The sequence below is a fragment of the Pteropus medius genome, unplaced genomic scaffold, assembly GCF_902729225.1.
Source record: "Pteropus medius unplaced genomic scaffold, Ma_sr-lr_union100, whole genome shotgun sequence".
In the NCBI taxonomy this organism is placed as follows: domain Eukaryota; kingdom Metazoa; phylum Chordata; class Mammalia; order Chiroptera; family Pteropodidae; genus Pteropus; species Pteropus medius.
The window spans coordinates 7,842,213-7,868,894 of NW_024350927.1; the positions used below are offsets into that span (position 1 = coordinate 7,842,213).

At 49.4% G+C, this 26,682-nt stretch overlaps 1 protein-coding gene and 1 pseudogene across 15 annotated transcripts in view; one reads left to right on the forward strand and one right to left on the reverse strand.

Annotated features, from left to right (window-relative positions):
• CAMTA1 (calmodulin binding transcription activator 1) overlaps positions 1 to 26,682 on the reverse strand; it is a 784,924-nt gene that overhangs the window by 341,099 nt on the left and 417,143 nt on the right. The gene's annotated exons all lie outside the window — the stretch shown is intronic.
• Positions 5,762 to 5,880, forward strand: LOC120585962 (uncharacterized; annotated as a pseudogene).

Consider the following 26,682-nt stretch of genomic DNA (forward strand, 5'->3'; position numbering starts at 1 on the left):
CCTCCACCCTCGCCTCTGCACCTCAAATCCTTCACATAAAGAAGAAAAATGGGACCAAACTCTGCTTCCCCAATGCGTGGGCCCAGGCCAAACACTACGCTTCATACCCAGGCAGGTGTCCGGAGCTGACAACAGAGGTAATGTGTCTGCGGACCCCAGCCCTGAACATCCCCTCTCAGGCCGCTCAAAATCTTGAGGTGGGTGGCTGGGTAGGTTCAACATGAACCTTAGCCCCGGTGCCGCTCCAAAAGCCAACAGCTGCCAATTGCCTTCCAGGAGAAGCAGCGATGAAATTGAACCTTCGAGCAGGTTCTCATTCACTCTCCGTGTTCGCTGACACCCGTCACTGACCCACAAATCCAAAGCCCCTTCGACATCCTCACCCCTGGCCTCTCTTTCTCCAGATCTAATCACTTCTCTTGTGGATGTCTCAAGGTCATGTCTGCCCTTCAGCCAGAGAGAGTCTCAGGATGATTAAGACATGCAGGTGCTCTCGGAGACTTGGAAGAAGGGCAGGTTCCCTGGGGGTCAGAGGCTGCTGCTATCAGATCTCGGATGTACAGTAAAGTACTTTAGGCCTTCTGGGGGTGCACCTAAACCTCAGTCCCATATAGAATTGAGGGTGAGGAGTTATATCCCAGAGTGGGGAATCTATAAATGTCCGAAACGTGAAAAATTTGTCAATAGCACATTGAATCAGCTACGTAAACTGTAAAACCTAAGTCACGATTCATTTGCTATATGATGATTCGAAAGCACAGCTCTCTTTTTTTTATCACTGTTCCCTTTTTTCTCCCATCACAGCCTATTCACTCATTTGGTTGAGAATTATGGGGATCCAGCACTTAAGACACCTGGGTTCCGTGCTTAAAAGAAGCAACAATGCCCCTCATTGTGGTTAAGGACCATGGACAGCACCGCGCGTGGGCCAGCCCCTTGGAATTGTGGTTTAAGGACTGCGGACAGCGCCGCGCATGGCCCAGCTCCCATGGAATTGTGGTTAAGGACCAGGGACAGCACCACAGACAGCCCCGACAGCCAAGACCTGTTCCCTGTCTGGCACGGGGAGATGGGAGTCTTTGACATAAACAGGGTTGTGTCCACGCAGCACCAGGGTCCATCATGCTCTTCAGAGCTGGCACGCGAAGAGCTGCTGTTGGGAAGGCCTTCTGTACAAGGACTCTGCCTTCTGGTGCTGGAGCATCTGTCATACACATGGGCAGGCACAGACTCGTGGGGTTCTCAACTACACAGCAGCACCAGCGGATACACGTAACTGGAAGGCTGACTTCAGGTCTCTGCGAGAGTAACCAGGCTGTCCAGCCTTGAGTATGGATCCCTCCTGAGGGAACGAGGTCCCTGCCCTTACAGATAATCACCCCTTGGGAATATTGGGGCTGGTTTCCCTGTCTTACTTGAGTGAGATTTAGATTCCGGATACAAAAATGCCTTTTGAACATAGAATCCTTTAATTAAGAAGCCCTTTGGTGCCCGACAGCTCTCTCTGTCCTCGTGTGACCCTCTGCTGTGCTTCCTGACTGCCTACTTGAAGATGATGATGGTTATAGCTAAGCAGCTCCCCTCGCCAGCCTATCTTCCTACTTTTTTTATATACTGTCACTCCACATACCTCTTCCCTAGTACACCAGGTTAAATGTATAACGATTTTAAGGACATCTAAGATTCTTGAAGGTAATTTGACAATATTGTATCAAAATTTTAAAATAAGACTGTCCAAACTCTGGTTTCCTTAAGGTGGGATAAATACAATGTCACCCTCTTCTCTTCTAGGAAATCACTCTCAAACGCTAAGGAGAACAAGATAAATACAAACTCTAGTTTGATATCTATCTAAAATACATCTCTACTCTCTTATAACTGTATCTGAAGAAGGGCTGCCCAACGTGATAAAGGTCTAACAGGGTTATGGGAAGATGCCTGGAGAGGATGTCTAAACTGCAGATGAGGCAAAGCCCACAGCGGGTAGTTCAGTCCAGCAAGAGCATATTCCCTGACGCTCAAAACCAACATGCCTGTGTTTGAAACCATGAAAACAGGATTCATGGCCTGGCAGCAGAGAATGGCCAGGTGTTATAGACTGGTCCAGAGACCTGAGTTTGGGAGAAGGTCAAGGAAGAGAGTAGAGAAGAGAGACTGGACTGGTTGCATCCCTTCGGCTGCTGATTTCTGTTGGCTGGAAATAAGCAAAGGCTCATGGACACAGCCACAACTCTGTGATAAAGACCTTGACTGTGATTTAGAGAAAATTCCTGCTTGACAGAAACACTTCTCTGGGCCATCCCCTTTAGAAAATTCCTTCAAATAACAGATCTGGTGGTGGGGCGGGTGAATCCATTTGACTGAAAGACTAGAAATAATAGGAAAGTAACCAAAATCAACTGAGTATAAAAATACAGGGAAAAGGTAGGAGCAAAACAGAAATAAATGGATATAGAACACTCACCAGAAAAGTGTCGTGGAGCCACTAAAACTTGTTGACAAACATTACCATGAAGTCAAAAAAATATTAATAAAGCAAACGCCTCTTTAAAATAAAACTCAAAGCAGAAATATCAAAGCTCAGAACAGTGTGCAGTTTAAAACTTGTGAATTGTTTATTTCCGTAATTTTCCATTTAATATTGTTGGACTGCAGTTAACCTCAGGTAAGTGAAACCACAGAAAGCAAAACAATGGGTAAGGCGGACTCGTGTAGCTCTGGCTCTGGGAAAGCTAGAGTGAGCACTCTGAATGAAGCTATAAAACCTCAACAGATGCTGGAGCACCAATCCGAGGACTCTGAAAAGGAAACAGTAGCAGGCAGACTGGGGAAGAAGACTGGAATTAGATATGCTCCTGAAACAGCCATAAACTGTCCATTTTTCATTGATCCCTGAGCTTGAACTCAAGGTATCCTGAAACTGGGAATGGGGCACATGGATGTGGAAGGAGAAAGATCCAGAAAAATCTCTCTAGTTGTAGCTAAAGAGGCAGGAAAAAGAGTTTCTGATAGAGAAAATAGACAAAATCTTCCATGTTCTTCTTTTTTCTGTTCCTTTGCACCCCAGCCCCCCAGGCAATCCTGTGGTGATGATCACAGCAAAAGCAGAGCCTACAGGTGCCTAAGACCATGAAGGAAAAAAAATTTAATCACTAACAGGAAGATCTGTGGTCCCAAGAGGTCAAGGCAAACCCGTATTACTTTTTTTCTTTTTCAGTCCTATTGTCATGGCCCCTGATGTGGGCAGTCACCAGATCTGCATGACAAAGGAGGTTAGTAAAGCCCATATTTCTGGCCAGGGGACTGAAAAGGAGAAGCCCAAGGAGATGGTCGAAAGGGAGAGTCCTGTCGAGTTGTTCATGAGCTCCCAGGCTCACCCTCAGTGTGCACACACATGGATCTGACCCTCGAGAACTGCACTTTGAGGGAGACTGTCCCAAACTTGCTACTAGGCAGCGCATACACAGAACAGCTCCTGGTAGGAAACGATGTCTTTGAAAACAGAACTAACTTTGAAATTACAATCCACAGACATGGTTGATTGTCTACTAAAGCCACTGGTTTGATTGTCTACTAGAGCAAAAATATTCCACATTCCCTTTAGTATTTAAACAAGATCCAGAGTCTCATGACATAATATTCAAAATGTACAGCATACAATTCAAAAGTGGCTAGTATATTAAAAACTAGAAAAACATCAATTTTCATGGGAAAGGTAGAATTCCTGGACCAAAACTTAAAAGCAGTTATTATAAAAATATTCCAAGAAGCAAGGGTAAATACTCTTAAGAAAATGGAAACAGAGAAAGCCAGAAATTAGATAAGAATATAAAGAAGAACAAAATAGAAATTTTAGAACTGAGAAGTACCATAATCCACACAGAAAACTCACTGGGTAGTTTAACTAGCACACTGAAGATAAAAAAAAAATTAATAAGCTTAAAGACTGACAATTGAAATTATTTAATCTGAATGACGGAGAGGAAAAAGATTGAAAAAAAAAATCAACAGAGACTCGGGGAACTGTAAGACAATACCAAAATATGTCATTAGAATATTATAAGGAGATGAGAAAGACTGCGGTGAAGAAAAACTTTTTTTTGAGTAAACGGTCGTTGAAAACATCCCAAATTTGACAAAAGATATAAAACTACAAATTCAAAAAAAAAAAAAATGAATGAACTACAAACAGGATATATCCAAGAAACTCATAATCAGACATATCATAATGAAACTGCTAAAAACTAAGGACCAAAAAAAATCATGAAAGCAGTTGGAGAAAAATGATATGTTATGTACAGGACAAACGTAGCAAACAATGGTCTCTGGGCCAGATCTGGCCCTCCGGCTGTCTTGGTAAATAAAATTTTATTGGCACATAACCACAATCCCTTTATAAATCGTCCATAACTGCTTTAGTGATACAATAGCAGAGTGGAGTAGTTGTGATACAAACCATATGTCTTCAAAGCCAAAAATATTTACTATCTGGCTCTTTACATAAAAATTGCTAAGCCCTCTTAGGAGGAACAGTGATTTGATGAATGCAGATTTCTCATTAGAAATTGTGGAGGCCAGATAACGAAAAAGAAAATATTTTAAGTGATGAAAGAAAGAACTATCAACCCAACATTCTATATCTAGCAAAAATATCCCTCAAGAGTAGAGGAAAAATAAAGATGGCATCAGATAAAGGAAAACTCAGAGTGTTAGTTGCCAGCACACCTGTTTTTAAAAATTGCTAAAAGAAGTTCTTCAGATAGAAGGGAAATTATATACCAGAAAGAAATTTGGAATATCAGTAATGAAGGAAGAACAATAGAAATGGTAATCGTTTGGGTAAATATAATAGAATAATTCGATCTTGAGTTCTTTAAATCCTTTTGATGGCTGAAAACAAAAAAATTTAAAACTCATAGTGGGGTTTAAAATGTATGTAGGTGCAATACATAAAACAAATAAAATACAGATAAAATATAAAGTATTGATTGAGAGAAAAAAGACCTATAAGATGGTAGGGTTTCTATGGTCCACTTGAAATGGTAAAATATTGATTCTAAGTAGATTTTGTAAAGTTAAAAATGTATATTCTAATCCATAAAGCAACCACTAAAAAACTACAGAGATTTAGTCGAAAAACAAAATGAATAAAATAGAATACTAAAAAAAAAAAGTCAAATAATACAAAAAGAGAGGAAATAAACAAAACAAATAATAAAACATTAATAATAAGTTGCTTAAATGCACCAATTAAAAGACAGAGGTTGTCAGAATGGATAATAAAAAATATGACCCAACTCTGTTGTTTACAAAAAACTCGCTTCAGATATAATGATACAGGCAGGCTGAAAGCGAAAGGATGGAAGGTGATATATTATGTAAACACGAAGCAAAAGAAAGTTTGAGCGGCTATATTAATATCGGACAAAGTAGACTTCAGAGCAAAGAAAATCACCAGGGATAAAGGGAAACATCACATAATGATAAAAGATCAATTCACCAAGAAGATATAACAATCCGAAATGTGCATGTGGAGCTTCAAATACATGAAGAAACCTAAAAATACTGAAGTGGAAAATAGACAAGTCCACAACTCCAGCTGGAGACTTCAATACTTTCCTCTCAATAATAGATAGAATGAGTAGACAGAAAACCTGCAAGAACATGAGCGAAGACCAAAACACCACCACCCCACTGAGCCTAATGGATAGTTAGAGACCATGCCACCAAATGATAGCAAAATACACACTCTTTCTAAATGTACTACGGCCATGCCACCCTGAACATGCCCGATCTCGTCTGATATCGGAAGATAAGTAGGGTCGGGCCTGGTTAGTCCTTGGATGGGAGACCACCTAGGAAGATCGGGCGCTGTAGGGAAAAAAAAAATGTACATGGACTATTCACCGAGAAAGGCTATATCCTGTAAGAGAATGGAAATAATACAAAGTATGTCCCCTGATGATAATTCATTTAAACCAGAAACCGAAATCATAACCATAACAGGAACACCTGCAAATGCAGTTGACCTTGAACGACACAGGTTTGAACCTCATGGGTCCACTTAAATGCTGGAGAAAAAAGTCCACATGTGAGTGGATCTGTGTGATTCAAACCTGTGTCATTCAAGGGTCAACTGGAAATTAAAAAGAAAACTCTCTAAATAACCTGTAGGTGAGAGAGAAAACCTCAAGAAAAATCAGAAAATATTTTCAGTTAAATAAACAATTAAAATATAGCATATTCAAAATCTGTAGGAGGCAACTAAAGTATTACTTAAAGAAAAATTCATATAAATGCTTATATTAGAAAAAAAGAAAAATCTCAAATTAATAATATAAGCCTCTACCTTCAGAAACCAAAAAACAAGAGCAAATTCGACCCAAAGTTGGCCAAAAGAAGATAATAAATAGAAGCATGAATTACAAATAAAATGGAAAACAGAAAAATAATAGATAAAATCAATGAAAGCAAAATCTGGTTCACTGAAACATAAATAAAAGTAATACGCCTCTAGCAAATTTGATAAAAAGAAAGAAGACAAAAATTACCTGTATCAAGAATGAGAGAAGAGATATCACTACGGGCCACACAGATATTAAGGCGATAATAAAAGAAACAACCAACAACTCTATGTACATAAATTCAACAACTTAGATGAAATGAACTAATTTCCTGAAAGCCACAAACTATCAAGCTTCGCCCAAGAAGAATAAATAACCTGAATAGTTCGATAACTATTAAATAAATTGAATTGATCATTTAAAACCTTCTGAAAAAGAATTCTCTAGGCCCAGATGATCTTGCTGACAAATTCTACCAGACATTTAAAGAAGAAATAACACTGACTATACACAACCTCTTTTAGAAAACGGAAGAGGACAGTATACCCCCCAACTCATTTTATGAGATCAGCATTAGCTCCATACCAAAAGCCAAGATAGTACAACAAAAGACAACTACCAATCAGTATCCTTCAGGAACATAAATGCAAAAATCCTCAATAGAAAAAGAGCAAACAAATTCAGTAATATGTAAAAAACATATATAAGCTATACCATGACCGAACGGATTTTTTCCTGGGAATGTAACATCCATAAGCTAATGTAATCCACCGTGTTAACAGCTTAAAGAAGATAAAACTACAAGATTATATCAAGACACAGAAAGCGCAGCTGAAAAAATTTAACATCCATTCATGAAAAAATTCTCAGCAAAATAGGAACAGAAGGGAACTTAAAAAAAAAAAAAAATACTACGTCATAACGGTGCAAGACCGAAGGCTTTGCAAGACTGTGAAGAGGGCAAAGCTCTCCCAACTCTCAGAGCTCCTGCTCCTATGTGGAAGTCTTAGCTGGTTCGATAAGGCAAGAAAAAGAAATAAAAATCACGTAAGTTGGAAAGGAAGAAGTACAACAGTCACTATTTTCAGACAACATGATTATCTACATTAAAAAACCCCAAAAATTCTATCAGAAAAATGAACACTACTAGACTTCGAATAAACTTAACAAGGTCACAGGTACAAGGTCAACACACAAAAACCAATTGTATGCTTATACACTAGCAATGCAAAATCAGAAACAAACAAACAAAAATGTCCAAACACCATTTATAATAGCTCCAAAAATGTGAAATACTTATGTATAAATCTAACAAAATTTTTATAGGATCTATATACTGAAAGCTACAAAATACTGGTGAAAGAAATCAAAGCATACCTAAATAAATAGAGATCTACATTATAATCATGGATTAGAAGACTCGACATAGTAAAGATGTCAATTCCCCCCCAAAGTGATGTAGAGATTTAATATAACATCAGTCAAAATCCCGCAGGAATTTTTGTAGCTATAGACAAGCTGATTAATAAATTTATATCAAAAGGCAAAAGAACTGGAATAGACAAAACAATTTGGGGGAAAAAAATCAAGTTGGAAAAATTTCATTACATGATTTAAAGACTTAGCCTAAACTTACGATAATCAAGACAGTATGTTATCGGTAAAGCGATAGACATATAGATCGATGGACAAAATATAAAGTCCAGAAATAGACACTAATTGATTTTTGACAAAAGTGCAAAGCCATAAAAGAAAAAACTGATAAATTGAACTACTTGAAATTTTTTTCAACAGGTAAGAAAAAATTTTTTAATCAAATAAAAACTTAGAAATTATTCATGATACGTATTGTAGAAAAAGGGCTGATTTCTGTAATATATAAAGAGCTTCTCCTAAGAAAAAAAAAATAAGAAAACCAACAAGAAAAAAAAATAAGAAACAAACCAACAATCTAATACAAAATTTTACAAATATGGGACTACGCAGTTCACAGAAAAAGAAAATACGGTCATCTTAATCAGACAAATGCAAAGTAAAGCTATAAGATAACCACTTATATGTGTCAGAACCACACAAATAAAACAGTGTTTTGGTAAAAACATGAGGGAACAGATACTTTCATGTAATGTCGGTTAGAATGTAATTTAATTCAGTGTTGATCCATCAAGGGTACTGATTAAATTAATTATGGTGCATTCACTCTGTTGAATGCCAGCTCCCAACTCAAGGCCTTTTACTTGCCATGGTAACAAGAAACGCTTGTCCCTGGGGTTTCCACAGGGCTCTGCTCACGTCCCTTCTCAATGGGGTCATCCCTGACCTCCTAGTTTACAGTTACACCCACTCCGCATGCCTTTTCGCTGCTTTATTTTTCTTGATGAGACCCGCCACCATCCGACGTACTACAGTACATATATATATACATACTGTACATATATGTATATATTTTCATTATTTACTGTCCATCTCCCCTCTCTAGAATGTGTCAACAAGGTCTACAACACCGGTGGTACCTTGAGCAATACTCGACACGCAGGAGCTGCTCGGTAAGAGGAGGCGTCTCTATTTACTACTCGAAAGCAATCTACGAGTTATAACGTTAAATTAAAAAGGCGAGGTGCAGTGTGTGTGTGAAGCATGCTACCTATGGACAAAAGAAAATAAAAGAAAAAGCATCCATCTCTGGAAGGATCGGGAAGAAAACGGTAACACGGTGGCCTCTGAGGAGATGACAGCTGATGGGGGGACGAGGGGAGGGGGGTCTATTTACTATTTACTGTATATGTTTTCCACCTTTTGGATTCTTTATCATGTAGTATGCCTTCAAAGTTTGCATAATGTATAGTTTAAAAAGGCAAAATTTTTAAAATGCGAAAATCCTTTAACGCGCAATACCACTTCTAGAAATTTATTGTAAGACAAGAATCTGACAAGTACACACGCCCACAAAAAATGTGTTTAAGGGTGTGCACAGAAGTATGGGTAGGAAAAAAATCTGGACACAATATCCAATCATAGGGTAGATCCCTACAATGGACTGCCATGCAGCTGTTAAAATGTGTTTATCTGTGTCAATTTAAATAAAGTTCACGGCATGGTGCTGGTTAAAAATGATGCTTTTTGTGTGTGAAAACGTGTGTGTGAACACTGGAACAGTTAGGGGGAACTTTTACTCTCTATACATTCTTATATTGTTTGCATTTTTACAATAGATTACTTTTGGATCAAAACAAAGACAATAAAAATACTTCCAATTTGGAGAAAATACAATGTCTCACTCAAACCTTGCAATGCTGAGGGCCTTCCCCCTTAACGAGAAGGTAAGCGGCCTTGCCATGAGCTGGGCCACTACGTCTGGGCGTCGGACAGCAAGGAATCAAGTATTAATAAGGGAGCTATAACGGTTAATATTTACCGCATGCTTAGTTTGTGCCAGGCACCGCTCTAAATAAATGCTTTTACATGCAGGAACTCATATAATGTCCCCAACTGAGCAAAGAGGAAGGTGGGGTACACCCTGCTCACAGATGAGAAAAGAGAGACACAGAATCTGTTCAAAACCATCCCAGCCTCCCACAGTACCCGGATGTCCTTCTCTGGGCCCCAGCACTCGGTACTCCGCACTGTCGTCACTTGGTAATTTGTCCGTCTCCCCCCGCAGACGATGCTTGTTTTCAAAGGCGAAGTCAACTGTGGGTTTCCAGCCCAGCAGAGTTCTGAACCACGGTAGATGCCATTGAACCTGTTTACTGAATCCATACAAACAACAAACAAGGAAGGGCACCAAGCAGGGAAGCCCAACACAAGAGGGGTGCTCCCCACAAGGGCGCCCCTTGAGAGGAAAGACCCTCATGAGGGTCCTCCAGGGGGAGAAGCCCAAATGGGCTCTAACCGGGAAAGAGACGGAGCCCCCGATTCCTCCCAGGTTACAGCACGTGCACGTGGAATTACGAACCCGATCACTGCAGATATTATAGGTGCATATTTCATTACTCTCGGCACTGCATATTTATAATTTAGCTGTGTGTAAAAATTTATAAAGGCACAACTAGTGGTTGCTTAATGACAGTTCCTGTGGCAGCCCATATTTAGTGTATTTTTCATGTCACAGAAATCTGGCCTGGAACAGAATGCCACGTGCATAAAACAGGTGATAAAGAGGAGGGAATGGGCTAAGGTCTTTACGACAAAACCACAAAGGTTGGGACTAGGAGTGTTTTGTCGTAAAGACCTTAAGGAGAGGTGAGCTGCTCCAAAAAGGAGACCTTGAGGGCAGATGCGGGGGGAGGGGAGGGGAGGTGTCACATCTCTCGATGAGCCAGCTGCCTGAAAGCCCACTGGCAGCCAGGCTTAAAGGAGAAGAGCTTTCTGATGGAGAATAATTAAGGCGAGAGACCCCTCAAGAGAAAGCAGTCGAAGCTATTGCTGTATTGACAAATGCATAATTTTACCTTGGAAAAAGAAACCCCCTGCCTTTCCAGAAGTGAGTCCTAAAATAGCTGCCTTTCAAAGACCAGCGTCGTGATCGAGTCTTTATTCATCCGTGGCTGCGGATGAGCCAGCGCTGGTCCTGGAAGTTTAGCCCGGAAGCCACGGCTGAGGTCTCACAACTCATCAATTGCATGCGCTGGAGGCAGCGGGGCCAGGGGATCGGCCCAAGGGGAGGGAAAGCCGAGAACAGCACGCTCCGCTCCGGGTGGGGCAGGTCGTGCTGCAGGGGCGGAGAGCTGGCTGGGCGGCAGTGGTGGCCGCTGCCCTTGAAAAAGGGACGAGAGGGAAGGGTGGCTTTGCGGCAGACGCTCCACCCCTCGCACTCATCATCCGTGCCCCACTCACCAAAGATGATGAGAGCTTTGCCCCCCTGTCCTTTCCATGCTACAGGGAAGAGGTGAGGGGACTTCCAGGCAGATGTCATTAAATCTATCCACTGCCTGGCTCCGCTCAGGTCACCGGAGGGTCAGGCAAGGCCCCAAATGCTGCCTGTACCAGCTCAGAGGGGCTGTCCCCGGGCCCCGTCTTACGAACCCCCTGCAGTTACCGACAAGGCTAAGAAACCATGCGATCCAAACACAAAGTCAAGACATTTGATAAAGAGTCATCTATTTTCACTTAGTACAATTAAAGCCGATCCATATTTCCAAAACATCACCCTGAACAAGTCAAAACCACGCCACAAATCAAAAAAGAATAATTAAAACCTACGCTTCTCACGACACTTCAGAGTAAGGCAGTTACAAGATACTTCTAACGAGCAATTCATGTGATTTAAACAGTCAGACCTACGCTATACAAAGGGCACTTCAAATGAGTTACTGTCCTGTGGCTCGGTGCACTTTGATCCCTGTGCCTGGCCCCTGTCTGCTGTGACTTCTCCGTCACCCTCTCCTCGTATTTCTGGGGCTCCTGGATAACAGCCATGGAAGATTTCCCGCATAAGCTCAGACGGGGAGTCATATTTAGAAAGCGTATTTAATAGCGACTCACATAAAGGATGGCGGGTAATTGCAGCTAGCATCCAGGGTGTGCGCTGTATCTCATCTATGATATGCAATTTAGAAGCTATATTCTAGTAAGGGAACTTTATGACTTGCTGTCATGATAAATAAAAGTTTATGGCATAATGGAATTAATATTTACTTTGAGTGCAACTCAGACTATTCAAATAAAGTTGCTCTGGAATCACTTTAAACCAGGAGACTTTGAAATTGTCGCCAACTGACATCGGGACTTGAATTCGCTTCCCCTTATTGCCTACCAATTACTTTCAATCTTTCAATTTTCTGGTTCAATCGATTTCTATACAATCTTCTACACAATTACTGTAGTTAAAAACGCGAGTGTTGGATGTGATGCGTTAGATGTGGAAGGTATTGCTGAACTGGGGTGGGCCGAGGAGAAGAGAGAGGTCGCGGGGGGCTCTGCGCCCAGGGCCTGAGGGAGGTGGGGGGCTGCAGGCAGCCCAGGAAGAAAGAGAAAGATGCTTTCTGACTGAGTCCCTCGGATGCAGCTGTTTTCAGAAGGGCACCTGTGACCCGTCGGACATTCAAATCTGTTGCTTTAATGTGAAGGAACATTTTTGAAAAGAATGCTATCTCAGTTCTAAACTGTACAGTGGCTGCTTGGTTCTAAGGCAAACATACAGAAAACGATCTCTTATTTTATTGTAAATTACAACTTACTTAAGGTGCAGGGAGGAGTTAGTCTGGATCTTAAATAAAATAGAACCATAGTCGGGTTTACCACGGAGCTTACAGCTTTTCGGCTTCGGGACCCCTCACGTTGCACGGACCCCCTCCAGGACGTCAGGTCGAATCTCAGTTTCATTATTTTGTGTTGTTTATTGTTACAAAGGGCCCCCAAAATGTATCGGCTTCAGATTCCATAATATTGGGATCTGCCCCGGCCAGGAATGAACTTATCTTTCAAAGGGAAACGAAACGAACCCTTAAGAGGAGACAGACGCTGTGGAGCTGGGGGCGGTGCCGCCTGAAGGTGACCGGGGAGGACGCGGAGATGAAGGGCTTTATCTGGAGGTTCCGGGCGGGCGACTGAGACACAATGACCAGCTTCTGACTCAGGGGAGCCTCCCAGCCTGAGTCATGCAGCCGCGGGAGGCAAATCTTCCAGAGAGAGCGGGATCAGCGGGGTGGTCCAGACACCCCGCCCCTGCCCCGACTCGGTCTACACTGAGTCACACACAGGACTGTCATAAAAGGGGAGACTGCTGACGGTGCTGTCACAGGGCCGTCACTGACGCTCTGGCTCAGAGGCTACGACGATGTTCGTCATATTTCTAAATGTACAAAGTGCTTTTCTTATAAAGAAATCAGGTCATTTCGTATACTGTTCGTATACTCTTCCTAGGGGTTTTCTTAATGACCGACGTGAACACACGGACCGTGCTGAGCAGGGGACCCGGGTCTCTGCACCTCCTGTGTCTATTCTGAATCGGAATTTTCAGATCTTTCGAAGACGAGGAATCGGGCCCAGAGAGCAGAAGGCACTGCTCAGGGTCACACGGCAAGTCAGTAGAGAGGTAAGATGCAGACTCGGGACATCTGGCTCTGTTACGCCAGCCCCTTCGTCAAAGCGAGTGGCCTCCTCAGGTCACTGCCGTAGAAGGGGGAAGCGGACTGGGCACCCAGAGCCCGAGCGTGGTAGGCAGTGGAGGAGAGGGACGGGAGGCCGAGACGCTGGCTGCCCCGGGCGCTCTGCCTTGAACGGTTGGTGACCCCCACGGGACCAGACTCACCCGTCCCCGAGGGCCTGGGTCAGGGACGTGGGGCTCAAGAACCTAGCACAATGGCTGGGACAGCTTAGGTGCTAATTAAAAGTCTGCTGGGTAAATCATTTATTATCTCTTGTAGAATGAATTGATAGATATATAAATGATAGAAGTGAAATACACAATAGGTTTTGGTAACCTAGGACCATTTGGGCACAAAACACTAGAAATCCCCGTGTGGCAAGCGATAAATCAAACCTGCAGGTCGGGGCATGTCCCCATGCGTGCAGACTCCCAGGAAGAGGGGATCGCGAAGGTCCTGAGTCAATCCGCAGCCAGAGAAAAGACAATCACTGCATTCCTGAGGACTCAAGGAGCCCGGGCAGAACCGATGAGTGTCTTTTCCAGAGCAGAAAAGTACCCTCAGCATGGCGGGGGGCGGGGGCGGGTTCTGCCCTGCACGTGAGCACATGACCGTGCCTCTGCGGGGATGGCTGAGGCAGATCCAGTCCCCACTGCTGCACCCAGGCCCCCGCCATGTCCCCTGGAAGCTCCTCCAGTGTTCCCCGAGGACCCGTCCCACGAATGCACCTGCAAAATCTTCACGATGGTCTTTGCTCATTTCAGATTACAAATCCTATGACTTGATTTCATTTTAAACAAAAAATACTGCTTCGTATCACACTGTAAACACACAGAACTGTCGCCGATAAGGACGACGATCCGGTGTAGGGAACGCGAAGAAATGGTAAACGTCAAACCAAAGCGACTTGGCTTCCAGCCACGACGAAGTGGCCGGTACTGGCCCTGCTCTCCTGCTGGAAACAACCACAAAACTAGACAAAAGCCTCCGAGGCTACTTTTTGGGGCACTGGACAACGGGCCATTGAGGACTGTGATCCTGTAAGAAAAAACACACAAAGTGAGCTCGGCGTCTGCCTAGCTCCCCGGACCGCCATGCAGGGCAACAGGGTCCCAGCCTCCGTTTGCACAAGGCAAAAACTGGAGAGCACCTACGACTCGCAGGCCTGGGTTCCGGAGAGAAGGGAGCCATGCGGAAGAAAGGTCCTAAAAGTTACAGACCTGATCCCCAGAGTCTTCGTTTAGTGCTCGGTGCTATCACAGCTGGCCACACACACGCAGAGCTGGCCACCTGCAGGGCAGGACTCCACGGCTGCTATAGCACCGAGTGCTAAATGAAGACACTGGATGTCACGCAGGGCTGGGAGACTCCGAGTTCTGGCCCAGCCTAGTGGAGAACTCCCACCGAGTGCCCGCAGCTTTCATTTAAGACACCGTAAGACCAGGTCTAGAGAGTAAGGACCATGCCCTTGAGTAAAAGCCAGAGCCTATAACTAAGGGGAAAAGCAAAACAGACCAACCCAAACAAAGATGACAACCAAGACCGACCCGACCAAGAGGGCCTGCCAGTAATGTAAACACCTGTCAGAACAACACAACAAAACAACACCCTTTATGGAAAGCAATACGATGCAGACTCCCTGCAACACATCTCGCGTAACATCTAGAATATACATACCATGTTCATGGATCGAAATTGGCCTACAGATTTAACATCATAGTCAAAAAGAGGTTTTCTAATAGGCAGGAGAAATTGATTCTGTGGAAGTATCTTCCTGAACATACAGGTTTGCAGCTTTCTTCTCCTGTTCGAGCCTCCGTCCCCTCCCGATCACACTCCCATCATGCACCTGGCACAGCTAACCGCTCCCTCGTCCCTTTTCGCTTGGCTTCCAGGGCACCACGCTTTCCCGGCTTTGCTTCTGCCTCTGTCTGAATCTCCTTTGTGGATCTCTCGTTCCTTCCAGACTGCTAAATGTTTTAGGCGCCACGAGGCCTCGGTCCTTGGCCATGTTCTCTTCCTTATACTCTTTCTCGAGATGGCCGTCCATGGCCGATGCCTACGAGAGCCTGTTTCTCTGGTCCGACTGCTCCCCTGAGCTCCGGACGTACGTACGCGACAGCCTCCTCCACACCCACACCTGGACGTCGCGCTTTGCATGGCCAAAACCTAACGCTGACGTTCCGCCCCAAACCTGCTCCTCTCCCATAATTCTCTAGGTCGGAAAATGGCACCCCATCGCCCAGTTTCTTGGGCCTCAATTTGGGAGTCATTTTAATGTCTTTCTTCCCCTTAAACCCGCGCCCAATCCACGCCACCACGATGTCCTACCAACAGTATCCTCGAAATGCATCCCAAGGCAGCTCCCTGCTCACCACCTCCACTGCTGCTCACGCGCTGAGCCCACACCTCCTCTTGTGTGGGAGACTGAGAGGCAGAGCGATGGTGGGATGCGTCAGGCAGGAACGCGGTGCTGGGGGCGCGCCGTGTGGCCCCGCCACGCTCCAGCTGTGCGACCTGGAGCGAAATACTTACTCTCTCAATGGCTCACTTTCCGTCCATGATGTGGGCCACCTAATAGAACCTACCTCACCCAGAAGCCTGGGACAAAAGACCGTGAGTCAAGGGCCCCAGCAGGCTCGCTCTCGCTGGGTTCTCTCGCTTGCCCACTCTGGTGAAGCAGACTGCTGTGTCGTGAGTGGACCGTGGAAGGACCACAGGAAGGAGCTGAGGTGGCACCTGGCACACAGCTGGTGGAGAACCGAAGCCCTCAGGCCAAAAGCTCACAAGACACTGAACGCTCGCAGCCCATGCGAGCGAGCTTGGAGCATGATATTGGCCCCATTGGGTGGTCCTGAGGGTACCACAGCCCGGGCTGTCACCTCGACTGCTGCCTTCTGAGGGGCCCTGAGCTCGTGGACCCGGCTAAGCCGTGCCCGGATCCCCGGCCCACGTGAATGGTTAGATAGTAAATGTGTGCTTCCGTAATCCGCTAAGCTTCGGGGTAATTTGTTACACGGAGGTAGGTAACTAGCACATCTGCATTCTCTGTAGCTCTAATCGCCTCCTGGTCCCTTGTCTGTCTCCCCTGCCACCAGGTAAGCTATGCGAGGACACAGATACTGTGCATCTTACTTCTGAATCCCCAGGAACTGGAACCGTGCCATGGCGAACACTCAGAAATGTTTGCTGAATAGATGAATAAATATTACGCAGTGGCCTCGTCCCATGGGGCCGTGTGATGTTGAAGTGAGGAGCACCTGGAAGCAGCTGGGGACAGGCTCCCTAATCCACATGCCCAGACTCACAGTGTCCCCCACCACCCACTCGGCCGGCGTGTACTCCCTGAACCCGCGCCACGAGCCTAGGACTCCGCGAGGCGCCACGGAAAAGAGACAGTGAACCCTGCCTTTGAGCAGTTACAACCTGCCGGGGAGGGACCGGTCAGTGCGCGAAGGGTTGGAGTGGCGAGTCCCGGTCCTGGGCGTGGACGGGAAGCTCCACGTGGAGGTGCGATGAGAGAGACAGGACCGGAATGGGCCCCTTTGAGGAGACCGAGCACACGCACCGGGTCCCCCTCCAAGTGCTGCCCATGCGCCCCATCCCGCACGATTAAACCTCCAGCCCCCGGAAAGGTAGGGGCCACCACGATCCCTGTTGCATGGACGGATAGTGAGGCAGAAAGGAGGTAAATGACCGCTCATGGTCACGCAACAGGTGACCAGCGGAACCGGGACTGCCCCTGACAGTCTGACCACCAGCTGGTAACCCCAACGACGCCGGGCCGGGCGGGCAGCGGGGACGAGGGCTGCTCCTGCCCAGGCTAGACGGGGTGTCGGGGAGGACGGCCGACACCACGGTGACCCAGGGGGCCGGATCAAGTGTGGAGAGGAGTGGCGGGCGCAGCTGTGATCGAGGGCCTTGGCCTTGGAGGCCGTTAGGGGTAGGACCCTGGAGGGAGTCGCAGCCCGGTGACGACCTCTGACCCGCAGGCTCTGAGGCCTCATGTGATTTCAGAGTCTGAGAGTGACCATCTTCCCAGGAACAGGGACAAAATGCAAATACCCATTTATTTATGGGTAAATACCCAAGAAATTACTCTTCCGGGACCAGGAAGTAGTATGGCTTAGAGCATTCTCTCTGGAAAGCCAAAGACCAGGTGGGTGGTTTAAGGCTTTGGGCGGATGGGCCGAGGCAGCCTTTCTCCACGGCACCGCGTATGAACTGGCCGCCAGCCAAGGCTGCCTGCCCCAAACGCTGCAGCTCTCACACTCCCTGGCCCCGTGACCCCTTCCATCAGGTGCAGGCCAGTCCTGGGGCCTCAGTGCCACTGTCCTGTCCAGGTGACTGGAATTTCACAACTGATGCTAAGAGCCACTGAGGCTCCCTCCTTCCATGCTCCTGGGACAAGCTCAGTGTAGCCCCAGATACTGACCTTGGCAAGCGGCCAAGAGTGTGCACCTCCAGAAGGGTCAGTCCTGGCTGAGCAGAACGGCCCCATCCACAAAGCCACGAGGGCACCCCCACCTGGAGCTGGCCCCCGCCTGCCTGCCTGGCCCTGGCCCTGAGGACCGCTGTCATTGGCACTTCTAGGGAGAGCTTGCTCTGGGGTGACCTTCTCCGGGCACCCAAGTTGAACTGGTGCCGTCTGCGTAGAATGCAGAAAGCCCAGATCACTCCGAGTTTGGGGCCCAACTGTGCTTCCCCTGGGAAAACGTCAGCCGATGCCATCTTTGCAAGACCGAACAGGTGGGCAGCACAGGGCTGCTGGCATGGAGCAGAAAAAGGCTTACAAAAACCAAAGGCCGGTGACGACGAAAGCCCCTCCAGCAGGCTCCCGAGGCCCCATGGGTGTATCTGAGTTTTTGGAGGAAGGTGGGGGGCAGGGCAGAGCTCGGGACCCCAGGCAGATGTCAGGCAGCAACAATTTTACAAGAAGCCGAGAAGACGTTCCTTGTCCTCATCCCCAGGAGTCCCCCAATACTTTGAGGCATTAAGCTGGGGTGATTCACGTCTGGTCTCCCCCACTGAGAGCCCTAAATGGGACGCAATCCGTTTTCACCAGCATCATCCAATCACATTGAAAGTGGAGCGTTTTGCTGTAACAGAGGAAAAGGGACCAGCGCATCATGAAGGCCTGGCGATAACTACGTTTCCTGGTGGATGGCGAGAAAGCAGAAGACAGACCACAACAGGCAGATGCGCACGTGGGTCACGAAACAACCCGGGCCCTCACCCACGACACTCAGTATGCTCTACTAATCGGCTCACTGCGACTCCCCGGTCTTGGCTGACCAACGGCCCCTGGGCTCTGCTCACCAAGTGCCAGAGGACCACCGCCAGCCCCGGACGGCCTCCAGGTGTAGAGGGAGTGATGCTCGCAGGCCAGCCACCTGCCAGCATGCGTCATCACCGCCAAGGCGGGCCTCGGGCAGCAGCTTCTGGAGATGGAGCGTCTGCTCGCTGGGACGAGCTGTGCCTGTGGGCTCCACCCTTCAGCACCCCATGGCTTACCCGGTCCGGTCCCTTCCCTACCTACTGGGGAGCAGTGACTCCGTGGGAAGCGGCAGCAGAATCATCGTGGGAATGAGCTGGGCTTTAGAACTCCCAGGACCCGGTGGGGAGTTGGACACGTGGCCAGCACTTGCTGTTCTCAGGGTGCTTCTCCCCCAGGCGTCCCGGAACGGCGCGAGCATTGGCTTTGAAGAGCTCATGCCTCACGTCTGTCTGTTGGGAGGTGGGCGAGTGTCTGCAGGAACTCCTGTGCCTGTTCCCTAGTGGGAGGCCAAGCTGCAGAAAACCCTTGGCTTTGAATTAGGAGTCCTCTCGGAGGGAGCCGGGAACATGAAGGCAGTAACGCCAACTCGCTCGGGCAAACTGGCTGAGTTTTCACAGTTGCCCGTGGATGTGGCATAGCTCAGAGATGCACTACTGGTCTCAGGAGCCCCCTCACAGGCCAGGGGCGGGGCTGGGTGGGGTGGGACGGGAGAGGAGAAGCAGCAGCCCTGGGTGACTTAAAGCCCTGGGAAGAGACTTTTTCAGAAGGAATTCATTTGGGGATCAATTGAGAAATTCGAGGCGGGGCTGAGTTTGAGCGTCTCTCTCCTGAGTACTGAGGGTGGGGATTCAGCACCTGGGCTGACATGCCTACGAGAGAAGCAGTACCTGCATGGGCCATCTTTCAGAAGACATTAAGTCCTCAGAATGAATGGCGAGGCTGGGTAGCTCAGGGGGTTCAGGGCCGCCCCCGGCCTCTCCGGAGTGTTCAAGCAATTCCCAGAAAGCTCCCCTAGAGACACATACATTCGCCAGAGCCGGAATACGAGGCGGCTTCCAGAACACACAGAACATTGGCTCTGCCAGCTCACTAAGTTTCTTTCAAAGAACTGGTTTTCCCCCCTTTACAAACTGCCACTACGTGAAAGCAGTTCAGCACTGATCCCCAGAGAAGGCTCTGTCCGATAAGCCTCCCCTCCAGCTCACATCCCAGGGAGCCTGGGGACAAGCCACCGCTTCCGCAATTCAATCTCCTCATATTTTATTTTTTAAATATTTCATTTCTGGCCAACAATCCTTAGGTCTCCAATTCGATTTCGTTTCTATAAATGGATTTCTCATAGTGTAGGTGGAGAGTATATTTAATTTCAGATTTCTGCAAACTAAAATATCCAATATAAACGTCAGAGTGTGTTTTCGCCATGCATCGTCCCCGTGACACGCGTGCCAGCTCCGAGGTGGGCACGCGCACCCTCGGACAGTGTCCTCAGACGCTTCCATGTACGGAGCCCGCTCAAAACAGCGAGGGAGGCTGGCATCTGGGTTTGCTCCTTGTGCTGCTCTGTTTCCAGACAGTTGTTGGAAACAGAAATGTGCCTCTAGTCTTCCGACTATCAAGCCGGAGCTGGGTGACAACGAAACACATCTGACGGTAATGCCACCTACGGAATGGAGCCAGGCTGGCTGCCCTGTCCCCACTGGTCACCCGCTCCTGGGCCAAGTTCTCTGCTCCTCCACGTCTGCCGGCCCAGAGGGGGGACACCTACAGCCCAGAGCAGGTCGGAGCTGTTCGGCCAGCTGACGGAACCCCGGGAACCTCGTCACTAGGAAAAAACAGGGGCTCGGAAGACAAGCAGACCGTCTGGAAGTGTGATGAGGAGGATGCCCTCAGAGGACCAGTCAGCCCGCGGGGACCAAGCGCTTAGCATTCGCCTCTCCGCAGCTCCTAGGTGGTGCGCACTATGAACTCCGTCTTAGACGGGAGACTGAGGCCCGGCGAGGCCCGCTGTTGCTACTCCACGCCGAGTTGGGTGAGGCTGGCTTCACAGCCCAGGTGCTCCCCACCGGCAGGCCTGCCATTCTCCCTGTCGGGCACAGTTCCGGGGGCTGGCCCTGCCACAGCACAGCCGCCTCTGCATCTCGCTGCTTGTTCCTGTCCCCACCTGTCCTGGCCGTGGGGCACTGTGTCTGCGCCTGGTGCGAAAGGCCACCTGGGGCTTCCAGCGGGCACAGACCGCACCCCCCACCCATCGGCGGGGGCTCAGCATCTTCCCTGGCCCAGCACAGGGCTATGGTTCTGGCAGACTCAGAAGGCCGTGAACATGAACTCGGGAGCCTGGATCGTGCGCTCAGCACCCAGGAGCGGGGCGGGTGCCTGTTCTGCCACCGAGAGCTGAGCGGCCCGGGAGCCGCCTGCCCTGTGGGGCTGTTTCCTCCTCTCCCGAATCGGGGGGCAAGCACAGTCAAGGGGAACCTGAGGAACCTGAGGACGCGTTGGTAGAAGCTCACGCGGAGGAGGTGCTGGGCACTTCCCGGGGTTGGCGGTCTCACTGCACCTGTTGTCCGCTGTCCGCGGCGAGCGGGAGCCCGGGACGACGCGGCAATGGACAGGGAGACAGAGGGCAGGGGATGCGGGGGATGCGGGCGATGACGGAGGAGAAGTGTTTACACTGGCGCAGGAGGCGCTGAAGCTGCCAGTCGGTTTAAAGGTGGAGACAATATTTAAACTGTATCTCAACACAAGCTGGAAGGTCAAGGCAACAGAGACACCGGTCATGGTAGTTTCGACAGGTTGTTTGGAAATTCAGAATGGCCTGACAGAGGCCCGGGGGCCGTGGCACCGCCCCGCAGACACCACGCACCCCGCCACCCTCGCCGCACGAAGCCGCCCACTCCGGCTCTTTCCCAATCGAAACTGCTTCTGCCGAGGCTGCAAACAAAGGGTAGAAACCACGGACTTATAATCGCTGCCATCCAGAGGCCGGAGAAGACCCCCGAGCACAGCAAAACGCGCTCCTGCACATCCGCCCCACCCCCGCCCCGCCAGGCCAGGTCCAGGCGACGCTGCCTGCCCTCCCCGTTTCTGACGACTTTGATGGAGACACCCCGCGTTGTACGGCAGCTACGCACTTCCTGCTACTGTCCACCGCACCTCACGTGTCCCCCACTGTATTCGCTTCCCAGGCCTACTGTGCGGACCACCACGGACTGGGCGGCTCACGACAGCGGAAACGTATTCTCTCCCAGTTCGGGAGGCTAGGAGGCCAAAGTCAAGGTGTGGGCAGGGCTGCGCTCACGTCGAAGGCTCTGGGGGAGGGTCCCTCCTGCCCTTCCTCTTCTGGTGGCTGCCAGTGGTCCTTGGCCCACAGGTGCAGTCAGCCCAGGCTCTGCCTCTGTCGCCACATGGCCTCCTGCTCCATGTGTCTGTGTCTAAATTCTTCTTCTTGTAAGGATGCCAGTCATTGGGTTAGGGTCACCCTAATCTAGTATGACCTCATCTTGACCCGATTAATTACACCTGTAAAGTCCCTATTTTGAAATGAAGTCACGTTCGGAGGTTCTGAGTGAGCGTAACTTTGGGGGACACTATTTCACCCAGTACACCTATGATAACTGTGAAGGCTAGAGGTTCAGGAGGAAGGGTCCTCACTTTACAGATGAGGAAACTGGGCCCGTGTTCCTTTCTTCACCTGTCTCAGAGGGAAGCGTGTTCCTTCCTCTCCAAGGTTGACCCTTCACCTGTGACCTGACCTCTTGCCTTCCTTTGTCCTCTGAGACTAAGTCTTAATGCCAACTTTTCCCCTTGACTCTTCATTCTTGCCCCTTTCCCTCGCCCAGAGACACATGGAAGACCCCCAACCTCACCCTGACTTTGACTTTGCGAGTCCACTTCTCCGCGAGACGCAAACGCTTACGAGAACAGACTGTACGAACCGCCCCTTACCACTCCCTCCCCAGCCCCTGGCGTCCTGGCGCCTGCCCCTCATTCACGTCCTTGGTGCTCTCCAAGGACACCAGTAGCCTCTTGGTTACTGTTCTCTTCTGGTCTTATTCCTGCTGCATGTGACGCAACGAACCAACTCCTCCTTCTCGACCCTTGATCTGTCACCCATGGCCTTCCTGCCTCTAGCATGCTGCCCTCCCTCTGGGCCGTCCGCAGGCACCCTTTCCTGCCTCTTCCCTTCCACGCCCATGACCCCAAACTCTCTAGGGACTTAAAGACCCACATCACAGTTATTCCATTCAACCGGTGCTCGTTAAATATCCACTAGGCTGAGCACAATGCAGAGACGCGTACCCAGCATTGATTCTGAAACTTAAAGTCTGGCAGAGAAAATAAATTGAATAACCATAGTGCAAAGTAAAATGAGGTAGAGTGCTCGGGGGTTTAGAAGGAAAAGCAACCCCTTCCTGTCGGGAAAATACTAAATGTTGAGCTCTTCGTGTGGCCTCAAGCTGTGCCGAATGTTTTTAGAGTCACATCTTCCCATCCTGAATCCTGGCTCCACCCCTACCAGACTAAGCCAGGTGACCTCTCTGCACATCAGCTCCCTCATATACGAACAGGAGTAATAACGGCACCAGCTCCATGGGGTTCTCTAGAAAGTTACGTGAGACAATGGATACGTGGTAGAGACTGGCCAGATGCTCGTCCGTGTCACTTTCTCTTTCTGGGCAAAGAAAGACTACATTTCCCAGCCTCCCCTGCACTTAGGTTGGCCATGTGACTGAGTTCTGGCCAATAAAGCGAGGGTAAAAGTGATGGACACCACTTCCGGGCCTCTCTTTCTTCCCGGTCCTTGGAGCTGTGAAGACTCTAAGTGGAAGCCATACAGCGGGGACCCCTGAGTCAGTGCCTGGAGGAGAGCCCTCTGAGAGGCATCTGACTGCCCGGGTCGTAACGTGAGTGAGAAGTAAACTCAGATCATGGTAAGCCACTGGTACTGCGGGGTCAATCTGCTACCGGGGCATGGCCCAGCCCATCCTGACTGCCAGCACGTGTGTAAACACTAGCTATGATGGGGATGAAGAAGGAGGAGGAGGAGGAAGGAAGGTTCAGCTCAGGCCCGAGAGCCGTTTTGTACATGCAGGACGGAAACTTCGGCGGACCAGGCACCCCCAGACAACTACGGTGCCCTGCGGTGGCACCGCCATGAGACAGGGCTCAATTTGAATCTGAGAACACATCGACGGTGACGACCACACTCAGCCTCGCCCACACTAACTTGCATTCTGCAGACACGGGAGTGAGCGCCACTGGCTGGGGCCCTGGGACCTGCCCCCCGCCATGGGCACCCTCTCTCTCCTACTGGTTGCTCACTCCTGCATGTTAACGTACCCCCTGCCCTCCATAGCACACCCCGCTCCATCCCCAATCCCATTCTCATTGCCGAGGGTTTCGTGATAAAAATAACTTAGCTTTCTCTCATTCTCTGTTCTCTCCTCGGAAGCTGCAGATTCTCGGGGAAGGCTAACCTCAGCCAGACGGGTCAGATTTGAATGGATAGAGTCCATCCCACAGGGACAGTCACAATTTCTGATGCTCCTAGTAACAGGAGTGTGTGTGGTCACTCCAGCTCCGGTGGAGGGCACTGGGCTAGACTCTCCACGCACAATCCGGAGTCCTGACAGCCCCCGTGTCCTCATTTCCGGAGAGGACACCGAGGCTCAGGAAGGGTAATGAGCTTGCCTGAGGTCTCACTGCTCGCGAACATGGAGCTGGGATTTTCGCTCGGGTTATTTCCTTCCCACTCGGCCTCAGTAGCGTCCCCCTCCCCCCCAATCTAACTTGTTGACTGTCACATGGGACCATTTGGGGTCATTTAAGGCCCTTCACAGTCTGAGCCTGACATACTCCGAAATTTGAGAGCCAGTGCTCTAGCCTGCGTCACCCGTGGTCAGCAGTCCTCAGGACGATGGTAGCACTATGGCCATGAACGGATGTCACTCAGCCCAGGAGACACTGGGTGCTGTGGCCAAGAACTCGCCTTATCACAGAAGACCTGTTTGGTTTTCTGAAACGCTATAGACAGCCGCAGACACACCTGACCGCCTTTGGGGACCACCCTGAGTGCTCAGGTCTGGAATCGCTGCTCTAGCAGATTTCAGGCGTGGAGGTCACTCTGGCACATTTGTCCCCGTAGCTGGGCTGGCCTGCCAACGGTTTCTATTTGACCCGTTCCTCCTCAAGACTTCACCTCAGGGAATGCCGATCTCCCCTGGAGGTTTCCCCTGACACCCTCCAAGACTCGTCCACAACCTTAGCACTCAGGCTGTGGGCGCCCCGGGGTGCACGGAGCCCGGCGTGGTGCGTGGTGCGTGGTGCGTGGCATGCAGTCGGTCCCTCAGCATGGCGGTGGAAGCATCAGGAAGAGCCACTTGCAAAAGCCTTGCCCGGCCTTTCCCGTGTGAAAAGAGGAAACGTGTGGCCTGTGAACTTGTGAGACTTAGACGCGTACAAGGTGAACTGCATCGCGAGGCTCCCGCTGGTCCCAGCTCTGCGCTGCTGAGACCTCAGCCATCGGTGGGGCTTAGGACAACTGGTGCATAGTCACAGCAGCTGCCAAGTGCTGTCATCACCAAGTATCGTTAGGGGCTGCCCGGTCCTTCTGGGTACCCCACTCTCACTCCCCAAGGGAGGCCGTGTGAATCTCTGGTTCGGACCTGCTGCGTCTCACGGGAGAGTCAAATGCGCAACTGACCACGAAGCCTGCAGCTCGGAGAAGAGGTCTGGGAGGAACTAGAGGAGGCAGGGGTCACCCACGAGTGGCTGCTAACGGAGCCGCAGGCACAGAGGGGAAAGCGGGGAGTCGGAGGGAAGGCCTCTGTCCACGTTTTGAGGAGTGCCATACCCCAAAACGGCATTCATCTCCGGAGAGCCAGGACTGCTAGGCTATTCAGGGACACTTACAACCGGACATTAAGCAGAAAACCTGCATCAAGGCGCCCGTGGATGTCCGACACAGCTGGGGTGGCAGTGGATCTCGCGTGTCGTCTGGAGAGGTTGGGGGAGGGGAATACGCAAACTCTAAAAGGCAATGATGTTGCAGGATAGGATGAGAGATGATTTATTTTCTTTGTCCTTCTTTATGCTCGTCTATATAATCACTTATTCGGCAACTATTGGTAGATGCCATGATTTATTTAACCAGTTCCTTGTCATTGGAGAGTTAGGTTGCTCCAAATCCCCGCCGTTATCAACACTACTGTAACGAGCACTGTCAGACATAGATCTTGTGGACGTTTGTCATATTTCTCCACTTGTTCCCTACGGCCCAAGGCAACAGAACCAAGTTGCTCTGTCCCCAGCGATAGCTAAATGCCAGCCCGACCTTCCTTTCCTGTCCATCCTTCTTCACTCAGCCTTGACGTGGTCACTCTTCAGCCTCGGACCACAACCTGAATGACAGAGAGGTCACCGAGACCCAGATTTCTGGGATGAGGACACCAAGAGAAGGGAGCTTTAAGGAGGGCGAGATGAAGTGTTGTCAAAAGCTCCTGGGAACTCGGCTGAGATGAGTATAGGACATCCTCAGCGGGCCTGGCCGGTCTGCTCTTCCAGATGTGGGGGCCGCTATCGGAGTGGCGAGAAGGAGGTTTTATGGGCCAGGGAGAAGGCCAGGCTCAGGGACAGGGGCGAGGGCCCCGGGACTGAGCGGTGCCGACCAGACTCAGAGCTCCTGGACAGCCCGCAAATGCTGTGTCGGCAGACAGGGGCCGGTGGGACTGCGGGACCCCTGGGAACGCGTGCTCACACGGTTCCCGCCGGGAGCGCCTCTCCAGCGTGCTGGTGAGTCAGAATCCACAAGGAACAGGCCTCCGTAAGCCTCCCTCCCTACAGTAACGGGGTGATCATCTGTCTCAACTGCACACCGAAGGGCTGGCCTGGATGGGGCCCTCCGCTCTTGGACTCTCCCTCTGGAGCCCCAACGTCTGTCGTTAACAGAGCCTTTGTCAGAATAACGCAGAGCGCT